Source organism: Dipodomys merriami, unplaced genomic scaffold (assembly GCF_024711535.1).
Source record: "Dipodomys merriami isolate MVZ:Mamm:240054 unplaced genomic scaffold, mDipMer1.0.p SCAF_2, whole genome shotgun sequence".
In the NCBI taxonomy this organism is placed as follows: domain Eukaryota; kingdom Metazoa; phylum Chordata; class Mammalia; order Rodentia; family Heteromyidae; genus Dipodomys; species Dipodomys merriami.
Genome location: NW_027203381.1, coordinates 49,350,584 through 49,365,505, shown reverse-complemented (window position 1 = coordinate 49,365,505; position 14,922 = coordinate 49,350,584). Strand labels below are relative to the sequence as shown.

At 40.1% G+C, this 14,922-nt stretch overlaps 1 non-coding gene across 1 annotated transcript; it reads right to left on the bottom strand.

Moving 5' to 3' along the window:
• Nucleotides 1-14,417: 14,417 nt before the first annotated feature.
• On the bottom strand, nt 14,418-14,522 carry LOC138832761 (U6 spliceosomal RNA). The gene has a single exon (XR_011373689.1). It is a non-coding gene; the product is annotated as a U6 spliceosomal RNA (small nuclear RNA).
• Nucleotides 14,523-14,922: the final 400 nt, after the last annotated feature.

Genomic DNA, 14,922 nt, shown 5'->3' with positions numbered 1-14,922 from the left:
ACTAGTGATATGGAGAAACAAATCACACTTTTATTTCATTTATGTGTTGCAAAAGTGTGTGGGAAATGATCTCAAGAAAGGCTATTGTAATTAGAACCTTGCTGCAGGGTGATTTTCCTGAAGCAACAAATCAGACTTTAGTATCTCATCCCATTGAACTAAGGTTTGAAAAGGAGAATGCTGCTGAAGACTTCATTTTCCCCTAGATCTGTCTGTGAGGGATTTCTTAGACAAAGCTCCACATAGCAATCAATGTAAGGCATAAATGTACAGCACATGCCTCCAGAATCCAAAGCAAACAACCTTTCCAATTGTTGCTATTAGCCTTCAGCACAAGAAAGTTAATTTGTGAAATTATTAACCCAGAAAATGATGCTTCTTCTATCAAACTTCTGAGGCAGAGGGTGGAAGTACTTGATTACCTTAAGATATAGATATATCATAATATATAGATATAATATATCTATATAATATAGATATATTATATAGATATATATAATATATCTTTGTGGCCATAATATATAGATATAATAAATAGGAATGGAAAGCTAGAGAAATAGAATTTTAGTTACCTATAGTTACTGGACAGCTATGTGATTTGGGTCACTATTTTTCAAATGGAAATAAAATGAGAACCAAAGTGGCAATCAACACATGCCCTTTTATGTTTTCGGATGGATGTGTTTAAAATGTAAGTATGATAAATAAAATTAATTTAAATACTATATTCGATGTAACTTAGTATTACCAAACATGTACTTGGTATAGAAATCATTAGTACACTAATGTAATTTCTGTAAATTCTTTGAACTTTACAGTACATCTTCATTCAGACTTGCCCACATTTCAAAAAGCTCAATAGCTTATCAAGTGGGGATTGCCAACCACATTAGATAGTACAGCGATGGACAAAGGGGTTACTTTACGTGCTGAAGAAGGCAGAGTTTTGCTTTCCCATTTAAAATGACTGTCTGAACAGGGACTGAGGAAGTGTGATACTTTTGCATGTGGATCATTAATTTAAATCATACAGATAGTCTCAATGTGTCACTTAACATAGAACAATAGAATAATAGTGAAATTATAAACATTTTGTACAACTAGCTAGTAATAATAAGAAAAGAATAACAGAATCACAGGGCAATGATCTTCATTATGTTTGGTGAAAAACTTCGGCTTTGATAGAACCACACCATTTTGCTATGGTTACTATTTGCAACTGAGTCTTGCTCACTCACTTTACTTTTAAATAATTAGTCTTAAAAGTATATGTGTTTGGGCTGGGAAGGTGGCTCAGTGGTAGAGCGCTTGCCTTGCATGCCTGAGGCCCTGGGTTCGATTCCTCAGTACCACATAAGCAGAAAAAACAGCCGGAAATGGCGCTGTAGCTCAAGTGGTAGAACACTAGCCTTGAGCTGAAGAGCTGAGGGACAGCGCTCAGGCTCAGAGTTCAGGCCCCATGACCAGACCCCCTGTCCCCCCAAAAGTGTATGTGTTTGTGGGAGATGATAATGTGATAATCATTTTGTTATAAGTTTATACTGTATTGGAGGACAATCAGCTTTTTAATCTTGATGATTATTTAAAAATTTGTGGACAGTGTTATTTAAATAAATAAAGCAATAATAGTATGTATTAATAGTATGTGCTATCAGCAAGCACTAATAAGAGGAAAAATATGTGCTATTGATATTTATGTGTCATTGATATTTTCAGAATCCTCTAAACTCCTTTTCTTGTTATTTATAAAGTACCTAATAGGTAATTGTGAGCTAACTTATAAGAAACCAGTCATTGTTCTGCAAAACTCTACAACTTTATATCCCTTGGCATCCTTGCTCTACCACTCTAGCCTCTGGTAATCACAGTTCTTTCAGATTTACTGTTACTGTTGTTATTATTATTATTATTCATTGTTACCTTCAAATAATTGTGCAAGGAGCTTTCAATTTAACATTTCCGCTTACATATTCAGTGCATTTAGAATAGAGTGACTCTCTCCATCATTCTTCTCTCCTCTCACCTATACTTACCTCTACAAATTTCATCAAGTCTCTTAGTTCCATTTCCACATATGCATGTTACATTTTAGGATGATATTTACTCACCATACCTCTTTTCATTCATCTGGTCTCCTCCTATTAGCCCCCACTTCCAAGCAGTCAATATTTGTTTCAGTTTTGTAATACTCATTTTGCTAAACTGTATGTTAACTGTTTGATGGAGTTACACTAAGGATTCTCATTCCTATGTATTGTATATGTTAGTAAGTTTGACTATGTACTTTATATGTTTAATTTTTATGACTTCTTATTTATCCATTGTCTTTTTTTATATTAAGCTACTTTGCAAAACATAGACCCATAGACCCAGTTTTCCCCTAGTTAAAAGAAACAAAACCAACTTTGGTCCATTTTCCTGGATCATTTGCTCTTCCCACAGTCAATTGCTCTATTCATTGCACTCCTTCCTGTTTGTATGGCTTACTTCCCTAAAAATATAGGTGATCCTAGGTTTCTACCTATACTAATAAAGTTAAGGAGTGGTTTGATTGATTCTGTACTGCATGGGTTTCCTTGAAGTTCTCTGGAATGAAAAAAAGGTTGAGTAGGTATTTTTTTGTGAGTAAATGAGCATATGAGTCATCATACTTTACTGAAAGGGTGTTTGGGCTAGCACACTCTTACACAACAGGGAATATTTGCTTTATGGTTCTGTTCTTCCCTCTGGGAACTCAGATTCTTCCCTCCCAGGTGTCTCGGAGTCACTGAGAAAGTCTGCGGTCCACAGTGGAGTAGGCTGCACCTTGTCTGGTAGAGAGGTCTTCATTTTGTAGATAACTTCTTTTTTCTCTCTCTTTCTTCCAATCTTGCTAGTCTTGCTTGACAGACTTCCTTTCAAGTATTTCTCTGTGTGTCTGGAGCCAACTTTAATTTACCAATCCATCTCTCCCATTTTCCAGCTTCTGAAGTTCATTTTGCTTTTGTTTATATTTTTTGTTGGTTGTGGGGCTTGAACTCTGGGCCTGGTGCTATCCTTCAGCTCTTTAAGGTGAGTGCTCTACCACTTGAGCCACAGCACCACATTTGGTTTTCTAATGGTTTATTGGAGGATAAAGAGTCCCACAGACTTTCCTGCCTGGCTGTCTTTGAACTGCCATCCTCAGATCTCAGCCTCCTGAGTAGCGAGGATTACAGGTGTGAGCCACCGGTGCCCGGCTTCTGAAGTTCATTTTAAATTGTAGTCCTTTGTTTCTCCTATCTTGTCTCTGCACTTTTATGACTCATTCTCTTTTATATTGTTAAGCTGTCATTTCTGTGAATATCAGGAAGAAGTAGAGATAGCTACTTGTATAAAATGCAGCTGTGAATACATTGTTAGAAGATGGCATGGAGTTAGCAGGATCTGTCTTCTGAGGAAAGCCCAGGCAGGGAGCTGCCCAGAGCCCAGGCCTCACTGTCATCTAGATTCATCTTACAAACCTGTGGCCACACAAGGATTGGAGCCTCTATCGATGCCAAGTAGGCAGAGGTGTCTTGTTACATTCTGGCACCTGGCTCAGTCTTTCTTCTTGCCTTGGCTCCTAATTTCTTCACAAAGCAAGGCAATCAGTTAATCCAAACAAAGAGCAGAACCCAGACCCCAGAGGAAGAATCTTATTGACATATCTCAGCGTCCCTGTCCAGAGGTATCTGAGCATCTGTTCTGGATAGTAGTTCTTTTAAAGTCAATGGTCAAACTCTCCTATGCCAGCAGGTGGCAGTGAATCTAAGACTTTTGTTTTTGTCTTCCATACAAGCCTCTGAGTAGACAGTGAGTTAAAGTAGCCCAGGTGAGCCTTCTTCTCAAGTCCTCATTGCTCCAGAGCTTCTCTGTGCTTTGCAATGCCCTATTTGGAAAGGATTAGTTATTTAACTCTCTACTCATCTTAAGAAGCTATTTACCCTAAGGAGACTGAAACTTAGATTAAGTAACTTGTCTAAAATTATACTGGAAATATGTAGTTGCTACATATTTTCATTGCTTCAAATTCCTTGGATGTCTTTGCTTGCTTTGGCTTCGTGTGGCTCTGCATGAGTCCTGTTTGAGTCCACACTTCCTCTACCAGGCGGGACTCTTGACTAGCTCTTGACTGGTGTGTGTGTGTGTGTGTGTGTGTGTGTGTGTGTGTGTGTGTGTGTGTGTGTGTGAGTGATTGTACACAATGGGGCAAAGATGAGCAAAGGAAGTGGCAGGTACCTAAGATTCCAGGTAAGAGTGAGTAGTAAGAATAGGTACTAGGTGTTGCTTTAAGAAGTCTAGTGTAATTCATGTGCTGGTTGCTCACGCCTGTAATCCTAGCTACTCAGGAGGCTGAGATCTGAGGTTCCTGGCTCCAAGCCAGCCTAGGCAAGGCAAGTCTGTGAGACTCTTATCTCCAATTAACCACCGGAAAACTGGAAGTGATGCTGTGACTCAAGTGGTAGAGTACTCGCCTTGAACTGAAGAGCTGAGGGATAATGCCCAGGCCCAGAGTTCAAGCCCCACGACAGCCAAAGGAAAAAAAAATATAGAGGAGTTCCAGGTTTTCCAGAAGCTTTGATGGCTATAACTCATCTAATATAACTCAGGGATATATTAGAAGGCCTAGTGGCTAACTGTTGAAGGTCACTGTGAGTGTGATAACCCTGCAGGTAGCAGCTTTTCCTTGCAGGACTTACTCTAGCCTCTCTGCTGGGGTGCATCGGCTCAGACTTGTCAGCCCCCTCCCAGCAAACATGAATGAGGGGAGGATGGGTGTGGATGCTGAGAGGAGGGACCGCAGAAATCCTACAGTGGTAGCAGCTGTGGCAGGAGGTACTGTGGCTCAGGAAGGGTGACTCCAGATTCTTCCTGGACTTGGATGCATTACTCCTTACTGAGTACTGGGATATCACCAATGATCCCCCTAGGGCTTTTTGAGTTTCTCCATTAATGCTGTTCTTTGTGGCTAAAGCAGGTTTTCCAAGGCTCCATGTTTTTTTTTGTTTTTTGTTTTTTTTTTGTCAGTGTGGCACTTAATCTCAGCTTGAGTGCTGTCCCTGAGTTTCTTTTGCTCAAGGCTAGTGCTCTAACACTTCAAGCCACAGCTCCACTTCCAGTTTTTGTGTGGTTAAGTCTCACGAACTCTCCCTGCCCTAGCTGGCTTTGAACTGCAATCCTCAGATCTCAGCTTCCTGAGTAGCTAGGATGACAGGTGGGAGCCACCAACACCCAGCTCATTCTTCTATTTATGAAGCAGAAAACTGAATGCTGATAGTGAGGACATGTGGTGAATAAGAGGTAGCTTCTTCTCTGAAGGGTCCCTGGCTGTGTTGAACTGAAACAAAGATAGGAGTTGGAAGAGTTGAAGGAGGAGGACCCAGGCCATAGTCATATTCATCATCATCTGAGGGGATTCATGGAGCCCAATAGGGCCTAGCAGATTGGGACTGTGGAGAGCTTTCCCTTTGGAGAATGGGACAAAAGGGAGACAGAAGAGCTATGGTCACCTGGGACATGTTGTACTCCTGTGCATGAGGCATTTACATTCCTATCTTCTAATTCTTTTTCTCTCTTAAGGTCAGAGTCTCAATAGATTGTGTGTGTGTGTGTGTGTGTGTGTGTGTGTGTGTGTGTGTGTGTGTGTGTGTGTGTGTGTGTGTGTAAGTATGTGGTAGGGATTGTGCAGGACCTGTCTGCTCTTATAGCAGCCGACTCAGCCTGAGCTTGCTGTATTCATTCTCTTCTCAGACTTGACTTTGCCCTCCAATCTCTAAACTTTTTACTGTACCTAAGAACCACAGAGAGCAGGGGAGAAGACGGGAGGCATTCCAGGGTACAATGCAGGAGGGAAGAGTGTCCACAGGTCTTAAGATCTTTATGAAGTCATATGACAGTCTGACATACCTTTTGCAGGCCCTCCTTTCTCTCTCTCTGGCGGTCGTGGGGCTTGAACACTGGGCCTGGGTGCTGTCCCTATGCTCTTCAGCTCAAGGCGAGCGCTCTACCACTTAAGCCTCAGTGCCACTTCCAATTTTCTGGTGGTTTATTGGAGATAAAAGTCTCACAGACTTTCCTGCCCAGGCTGGCTTTGAGCCATGATCCTCAGATCTCAGTTTCCTGAGTAGCTAGGATTACAGGCGTGAGCCACTGGTGCCCAGTTACTCTTAAATCTTCACTGCATGTGGATGGCATCAAGAGACGCTCACTCCTTGTAGCCACCAACACATCTCATAGCACATTCTAGAAACTTTCCCACTGCCAAATCCAACAATCATTAAATTCTCTAACTGGCAACGATGTTGATGATGGTCTGAATTTGGCTTTCTGCACCTGCTTGGGCCATAGAGGGCTGCTTTTGCTTCTCAATGGAACCAGAAATGTGTCCTCAGTCTTTTGCCTTCACATAAAAGAAGGTCTTGTGCTGTCCTTCCCTTGTCCTTTAGCTGATTCCTGCACCACATCAAAAGCAATATCTGATCCTTTAGTCCTGCTGTCCCTTCTCTGGGTTCTTTTTATTTTATTTTATTTATTTTTTTATTGTGAAAATACTGTACAGAGGGGTTACAATTACATGGGCAGGATAATGAATAAATTTCTTATCAAGCATTGTAGCCTCCTCCTTTGTTTCCCCTTCCCATCCCTTCCCGTCCTACCCCTGCCCCCCCTTCCAGGTCCCCCAACCCCGGTACAAAAGTTGTAAAGTTCGTTTTTGACATAATGACTTGTACATCTCATTGTTGCAATGGGTCCACCTGTATCCCTATTTAAACAATTTATTTTCCCCCTTCCCCTCCACAAATTATACCGACATCAAATACAGTGAAAGCAGAGGTTATACTGTGGGGGAGGGACATACAAAGCAACAAAGAAATAATCTTATAAATGTGTTAGAAACAATCGCATGAAAGAAAAAAAAATTTGAATACATATCTTAGGGTTCATTTCCCTAACATCACCTTATCTGACCTTTTCTTCTTGACTCAGACATATACTAGATATTGCAAATAATGGAAATCATGGGACCTATGTTTCTTTGGGCTTGGTTTACTTCACTTAATATAATTTTTTCCATGCCTTTCCATTTCCTAACAAATGGGGCAATGTCATTCTTTCTGATGGAGGCATAGAATTCCATTGTGTATATATACCACATTATCTTGATCCATTCTTCTACTGAGGGGCATCTGGGTTGCAATAAACATAGTTGTGCTGGTAGCTTTAGTGGTCTTGTTTTTGGGTAAATGCCCCAAAGTGGGATTGCTGGGTCATAGGGGAGCTCTATGTGGAGTCTTTTGAGAAACCTCCATACTGCTTTCCAAAGTGCTTGAACAAGTTTACACTCCCACCAACAATGCAGTAAGGTTCCCTTCTGTCCACATCCCCTCCAGCATCTGTTGTTATTAGAGTTCTTGATTATAGCCATTCTAACTGGGGTGAGGTGGAATCTCAATGTTGTTTTGGTTTGCATTTCTTTTATGGCTAGGGAGGTTGAGCATTTCTTCATGTGTCTATTGGCCATCCTTCTTTCCTCTTCACAGAAGTTTTTCTTTAAGTCTTTAGCCACTTATTTATTGGGCAGTTGTTTCTTTGAGGATTTGTTGTTAGTGGACTCTGGGTTCTTTTAGTGCCTGTACTTCCTTTACTTAATAAGCATTGCTCATCTGATGGTCTTCCCTGAACAGAGATTGTAAGCTGCATGTGAGGCAGGAGAGGTATCTTTATGTGTCTTTTCAACAGATATTGGAGTACCACTATGTGTCAGATGTGGTATAGTAGGTGCTGTGTGTATAGCCATGAACTTGCCTATGTCCTCTAAAGATCGGTCATAATTTCTTGGCTCTTGTTTGGAATTGAATACATTCGTTTGATATGTGTTCATTGAAAAAACAGATTTTCCCAATCAAACCTACCCAGATCTACCAATGATTTAATACAGAAGAATGTTTCAAATGTATGGTTTAATCCATGAATCACAAACAATAACCAAGATATGACAAATCTTTGCCAAGTCACAGTACATAGTAAACTAATCAACAGTATACCTCACTAATGCCAATAAACTGACTACAGGAAGCTTCCTGCAGGTCAGATGGAATTTCAGAAATGCACAGTAACCCTACTTTGGGTTGGGACCCAGGGCTAATACTGTGTAGGTTTCTCACTCAAACTCTTTCTCTCCTGCCCTGAATAGCTATCAATGAAATTCTTAAAGGGGATAAGAGACTGAAGGGTTGTCCAAAGGCCTTGGGGGTCTCAGTGGAAAAAGGAGCAGAAGCTGGCCTAGATTCTAGTCTGTGTTGATGCCACATCTCTCATTTTCAAGGATTTCCCTTTCCTTCTCTCTTCTCATTAGCTCTTTCAAGTTTTCTGGTTTCACAGTGACTAGAACCTTTGCTATAATCTCTGGACAATTGACTCTAATCATAGAGTTTATAGTTTTAAAGTTTATAGTTTGTGGTTATTGATACCCATAGGTTGGTGACTTAGCATAACATGAACATCTCCAAGTGGACAACCAACAATTACATAGCAAATTTCTAAACAGTGCCAATGAGCAACATTTAACACTTTGTATTATAGTGCTACCTAAAAATCATCCCATGACAGTGAGGGAGAGAAAAGTAGGCAACATGTTGTGACAGAGTGGCTTACGGTGTTTTATTCAGTTGTAGTCTGCTACCCTTCCAATGGAAGCGGAAGAGTTCTATCAAGCCAAATGCCCATAGCTGTGGAGGTCCTGGAATATATAAAGATAACAACATTATACACTCTAAAATAAAACTTAGGAAGGTCTGATGGCATTTCACTAGTCTAGAGCCTTATGAAATCACTGTTAAGAACAACAACAAAAAGCCCAAAGTTGCAATATTGTGAATAAATGATCTGTACTTTTAGTGCAGAACTCTGCTGAGAAGCCTGAGGCTTCATAGGGAAACAAGGCAGGTATGAACCATCAGATACTGAATTACTCATAAAAGAAGCTCAGAGGATAAGACAGACCAGGTACAATGGAAGAGGGAGAGGCAGAAAACAAGCAGAGACTTGGTCTGCCCTGGGGAATTTCTGGCCACGAGCATCTCTACTAGGGAGGAAGAACAATGGTCAACACCTGAGCTCCTCCCTAATCTGTGTACATGCAACTATTTCTTCTGCATTTATAATTCCTCTTGCCTCTTCCTCTGTTTTGTAAAGGAAGATTTATAGGTGACAGGCTGCACAGAAGCTCATTTGGTTGTCCTAACCACCTATGGCATATGGGCCAGGATTGCCACTGGTGTGAAGATGCTGCTGAGCATATGGGGGAAGAGAGAAGTCAGCACGTATTTAGGTCATTTAACTGATAAGTGTTAGCCCTGGAAATTGGACATAGGGAGTCTGTACTTTTAAGTACTCTGATTGTCAAAACTCTGAACAGTCCATGTTATTTTGGAGGCCTAATTTCTTCTAACCTAATCTTGTTGGCTTAATAAAATCTTGAGTCAGAAAACCCATTACTTCTCTGGTTTAGTGGACCCAACAAGCAATTGCAGTTTTTTTTTTAAATCACTGGTGAAACAGTCTGTTTGGAAGGAAAGCTGTTAGATGAGAGGGTGCCAGGGCTTCAGTTAGCACTCAAGCCCACTGTAAGAGTACAGTGGAACTTTACCAACTAAAACAGACCAGCTAAAATTTTCTTTTCTAATTATGTGACCCAAGCTAGTCTGGAATTCACTTATGTAGCCTAAGCTGATCTTGAACTTGAGATCCGTCAAACTCTGTCTCCTGACTGTTGAGATTATAGGCATGTGCCAGCTAATGCCTCACTGTTAGCTGTTAATTAAAGGGTTTACCAATCCGAAAACACCAAAAGACTTCTAACAAGGGACTTTCTATTTCAACAAATAAGTTTTTCCTCCTTGTTTGCTCCTTCCTTCCTTCCTTCCTTCCCTCTTTCCTTCCTTTTTCTTTCTTTCGGTAGCTCTGGGACTTGAACTCAGGCTTCCTGCTTGCTAGTTAGTCATTCTAACCACTTGAGTTACATTCTTCAATCTTTTTTATACCTATTTTTCAGGTAGGGTCTTGTGTTTTTGTATCTCTCTGGACTGTGATTTTCCTACTTATGGCCTTCCACGTATTGGGATAACAGAGATGTGATACAATTTCTAACTTATCTGTTGAGATAGGGTTTACCGTTTCGCCTGGGCTGACCTTGAACCTCAATATTTTCATTCTCAACTTCCCAAGTAGCTGATATTTCAAGCATGAACCACTATGCCTAGCCCCACATAAATTTACTTTGTCTTGCTTTGAATATTATCTCTACCCAAGCCCCATAGTGGAGTGTTAAATCACTTATAATCAGTCACTGCCCAGTTCATGGATTATTGTCTGCTCAAGTAAGCATTTAAGTTTTAAGTTTTTAAAGTTTTACTATGTCTAAGTCTATCTTTGAACAGTTTTTGTGTCAGAATTTAGGATCCCTAGGAGATTTTCGGTTATCCCGGGACTTCACCATGTATGGCTTGTATTTTTGAGCTCTTTGAGTTTATTTGTATGTGTTTTGGGGGAGGGTACTGGGGATTGAACCCAGGACCTCGTGAATATTGAGTAAGTACTTTACCCTGGATTATATTCTCAGCTCTCTTTGAGTTTAATGGAACATTTTAAAATCCAGACTAGGTCAGAAGTCAGACTCAGTTTGATGTTGAGTTGTGTGTAGCAACAACCAGATTGAATCCAGTGAGAAGCCTCAGGTACAAAGGATAAACAGGGACTCATGGGGTTCATTGAGAGCCAAGGAGTCAAAAACTTTAAGACTCCAGTTAAAGAAGTGGTGCTGTGGCTCAAGCGGTAAAGTGCTCATCTTGAGCTGAAGAGCGCAGGGACAGTGCCCAAGCCCAGAGTTCAAGCCCTACGACTGACAAAAAAAAAAAAAAAAGACTCCAGTTAATTGTTTATGAAAAAGTATTGATGCAGGGGCTGGGAAGGTGGCTCAGTGGTAGAGCTTGCCTTGCATGCCTGAGGCTCTGGGATCGATTCCTCAGCACCACATAAGCAAAAAGAAAAAAGTGGGAAGTGGCTCTGTGGCTCAAGTGGTAGAGTGCTAGCCTTGAGCTGAAGAGCTGAGGGACAGCGCCCAGGCCCAGAGTTCAGGCCCCATGACTGAACCCCCCCCCAAAAAAAAAAGTATTGATGCAGATCCTGTGTTTTTCTCAACAAACTGGTGAAATTTACCAATGATGATTTAGACACAGTGGCCATAAAGGAGGAGTTTATGTATGGGGTGCCATTGGGAAAAATGGGGGTCCAAAGCCCTCTAAGATGATAGGAAGTATGGTTTGATTGCCTCTAAAAGACCTGTTATGAAAGACGAATGAAACAAGTGAAAAGCTTATGTAGCTAATTAATGAAAAAAGTTGCTCTTTGACTGACTTTACACTGACTTCTCTCTGCTATATTCTACCTAATTATTATGACTCTACTCACCATCTCACCAATTTCCTCTCCAATGATCAATTACAAAAGTTAGACCTCCTTCCAATGAACCAGACTGCTTTCTTCAGTCTTATTTTTGCTCTGGTTAAAATCTGAGCTCAGAGCCACAGTGAAAGAATTCTCTGACTCACAGGGAAATGCCCTGAAACTTTCTAAATAAGTTGGAATCCTTACTCTATAGGCTTATGTGATCCTGATTCCCTGATCTAAAGCAATTTTCTCCTATGATATTAAAAGCTGGTGAAGGAATGGTTGCAGCTGAAAAGAGACTGCATGAAGACAAAATGAAGGAGGCTGTATCTCAGCTATCTGTAAGGAACCAACTAGAATAAGCTGGAAAAAGCAGAGAAATTTTGAAACTATCCTTAAGGTATTCTCACAAAGCAAAGCAAAACAAAACTTGTCTATTATACAATATTGTAAAAACAATAAAGGTCTAACCAGTCTCTAACTACAAATCTAGATTGGCATTATTGCTCACAAACACACTGGACTTTTAAAATGAGACATTTAGCTGTGGAAATATGCTTTCATGATGGATGGCTTCATCAATTAATGGACTTCACTCTGAACTCAGTAATCTAATTAAAAAACATAAGCTGTGTTGGAAATATCCTGATAGTAACTTAACTGATCAGTTTGAAGGGGATTTAGAACAAAAGAAAAATCGTAAGGCAAGAAAGCTTATGTTCTCACGGTTACACAGGTACATGGACCTCATAACTTTCTCACATTTTTTAAACTAACATCGAGAGGCTCAGCCCCCAAAATCCTGAGCCCCTAGATGCCTGCCTTCATCAACAGGTCCCTGGAGAGGAAATTATCCAGATGTACAGAAGCTCTTCCTTTGGCCCTGACCTTGTCTGCACAGGAAGTACTGTCATGATCACCAGCATTCAAAGGACTCTGAATAAGATTGATAGAAAGTCTCAAACTGTATTAGCCATCTGATCTGCTTACACCTGACCTTCATATAACAGCAAAAAGGATATTCATAACCAAGAGAGGAAGTGTGGCAGAGCATAGTCATCATATTCAATGTACATATATGAAAATATAACTAGGTAACTTGAGGGGATGGGTAAGGTTGGGCAAGATAGGGGAGTGAGATGGATCAAGATGCATAGTACTTACAAATTGACACACTGAATTAAACCCCATTTAGGCAACTACTTAAAGATAATAATTTTAAAACAAGGATATTTATGTGTTGGTAGCTATAAACCAAGTATAAAGAGAGTCCTGCATCTAACCTTGACACTCAGACCACTGTTAGAAAAATTGTCCTTCTTACCAGGTGGTACTGTCCCAAACAAAGAGACTGAGACTTACTTGGGCTTGAAGACATCAAGTAAATTCTTTTCAAAAGGAGAGATGATCAGATTTCTCCACTCTGTCCCCTACAGATAGGACCATATGGTAAATAAGATTGTAATGCCAAAGTTTCTCATAATGCCACATCTAACACCATACTTTTTAATGTACAAAATGGTTCACAGTAAAGGAATTCTGCACAGCTTTTGTTAGCATTCCAGTTGATTAAGAGTGTCCATTCTTGGTAAAAGCAATGACACTGTAAACTTACAATTCCTTAGGAATACTGCTGTTATTCAATATGCAGATAAGTGACTTCTATGTTCTCCTAGGGAAGGCCCAGAAACATATTTGACTTAGGTCTTTGTAATAATTAGCTTGCAAAGCTGTAGGGCCTTCATGGAAAATGTCCAGTTTTCCAGAGGGAAAAAGTCCATTATTTAGAAAATGATCTCACTGCAGAAGGAAATGATGTTTTGGCTAAAAGAATATAAACCAGTCAAACTTCCTGCAATGCCACAACTGAAAGACTTTCAGGATCTTATAGGTTTTGCAATGTTCCCTTGCTGCATACCCTCTAATCACTTTATGAAAGTTTCTGTCCCACAGCCTTTACTCTGGAAAGATAATTACAATCAGGCCTTCAGCCAACTAAAACTGGCTCTACAATAAAGCACAGGCATATGACTTCCAAATTACACCAACCTTTCACCTTGTTTATTTGTGAATTATGATAATCAGGCTTTGTGAGTTCTTTCTCAAGAACTCTTCAATGTAGGAGCCATTATTGGTTTTATTTTTTAGCTATTTTAATTTTTATTGTTATTGTAGAGTTGATATACAGAGTGTCATTGTAGTTACATAAATCAGGTAATGAGTATAATTCTTTTTGAACCATGTTTCTCCTTCCCTCACTCTCTTCCAGTTTTTCCCTCCTGTCCCCACAAGATGTACAGTTTATTTTCCACATAGGGACTAGTGAGTACTATTTCTATATTTGTTTACCCTTTGTTCCACCTTTTCTGTACTCCTCCTTACCCAGCCAAATACAAGCAAATAAGACAAAAATAAAAGACACAAAGCCAGCAACAACATCAACTGAAAAAATATGTTTCCTTTTCTTGGAGTTTACTTCATTAAAATATAAATATCATATGCACATAGCTATCGAGCCTTTGTGATCTGCTCCTATGCATATCCTCCTTTGGCTTCAGTGTGTGAATATCTAGAGTCCTATAACACACACACACACACACACACACACACACACACACACACACACACACACACACACACACACACACACACACTGGGACGTGATAAATTATATAGGACTCCATTACTGATTTTAGTCTGTAATTGAATTCAGTGACTAGCACATATTCAAGTTATCTAAAATAGTACTGGCAGACAAATTATTAGAAATCTCATCTATACTAGTGTTATGAAGTGAGCAGAGTACCAGGGTCCATAGACTGTGGAAAGTTTGCTAAATTCTAATCGGTTCCAACATCTCAGTGAAAAGACTATCTTATGATACCCTTCTTTTTTTATTGTGAAAATACTGTACAGAGGAGTTACAATTACATGGGCAAGATAATGAGTACATTTCTTATAAATATGGAATAAATATGGAATGTTTCACGAATTTGCGTGTCATCCTTGCGCAAGGGCCATGCTAATCTACTCTGTATTGTTCCAATTTTAGTATATGTGCTGCTGAAGTGAGCTTATGATATCCTTCTATCTCATCCTAATCTCTGTCTCAGATATTGTAACCCTCATAATGCTGCTATCTTGTCACCCTTGCCTGACAGTGATGAGGACCAAGTGTGTGAATATGTGTTCAGTCTGAGGGCTTCAGGGCGTGAAAATATTTCCTAAGTGTCACAGAGGCCTTAACAAGGAAGCAATGGTTTACCCACTTTCCAAGAGAGGAAAGGGCTCAGACATCATAGGCAGCATGGGCACCATCAAGTTTTAAAAGCTTCTTAAAGGTGGGAGTTGTAGGAAGCTGAGTAGTGGGTTGAATAGGTGGGTCCCGCTAACAGATGGTAGGTAGGTGTATCCTGATTAGGCCTGATTGGAGTATGGTTTGCCTGAAGACATGTCAATGTTTCTGGGTACTAT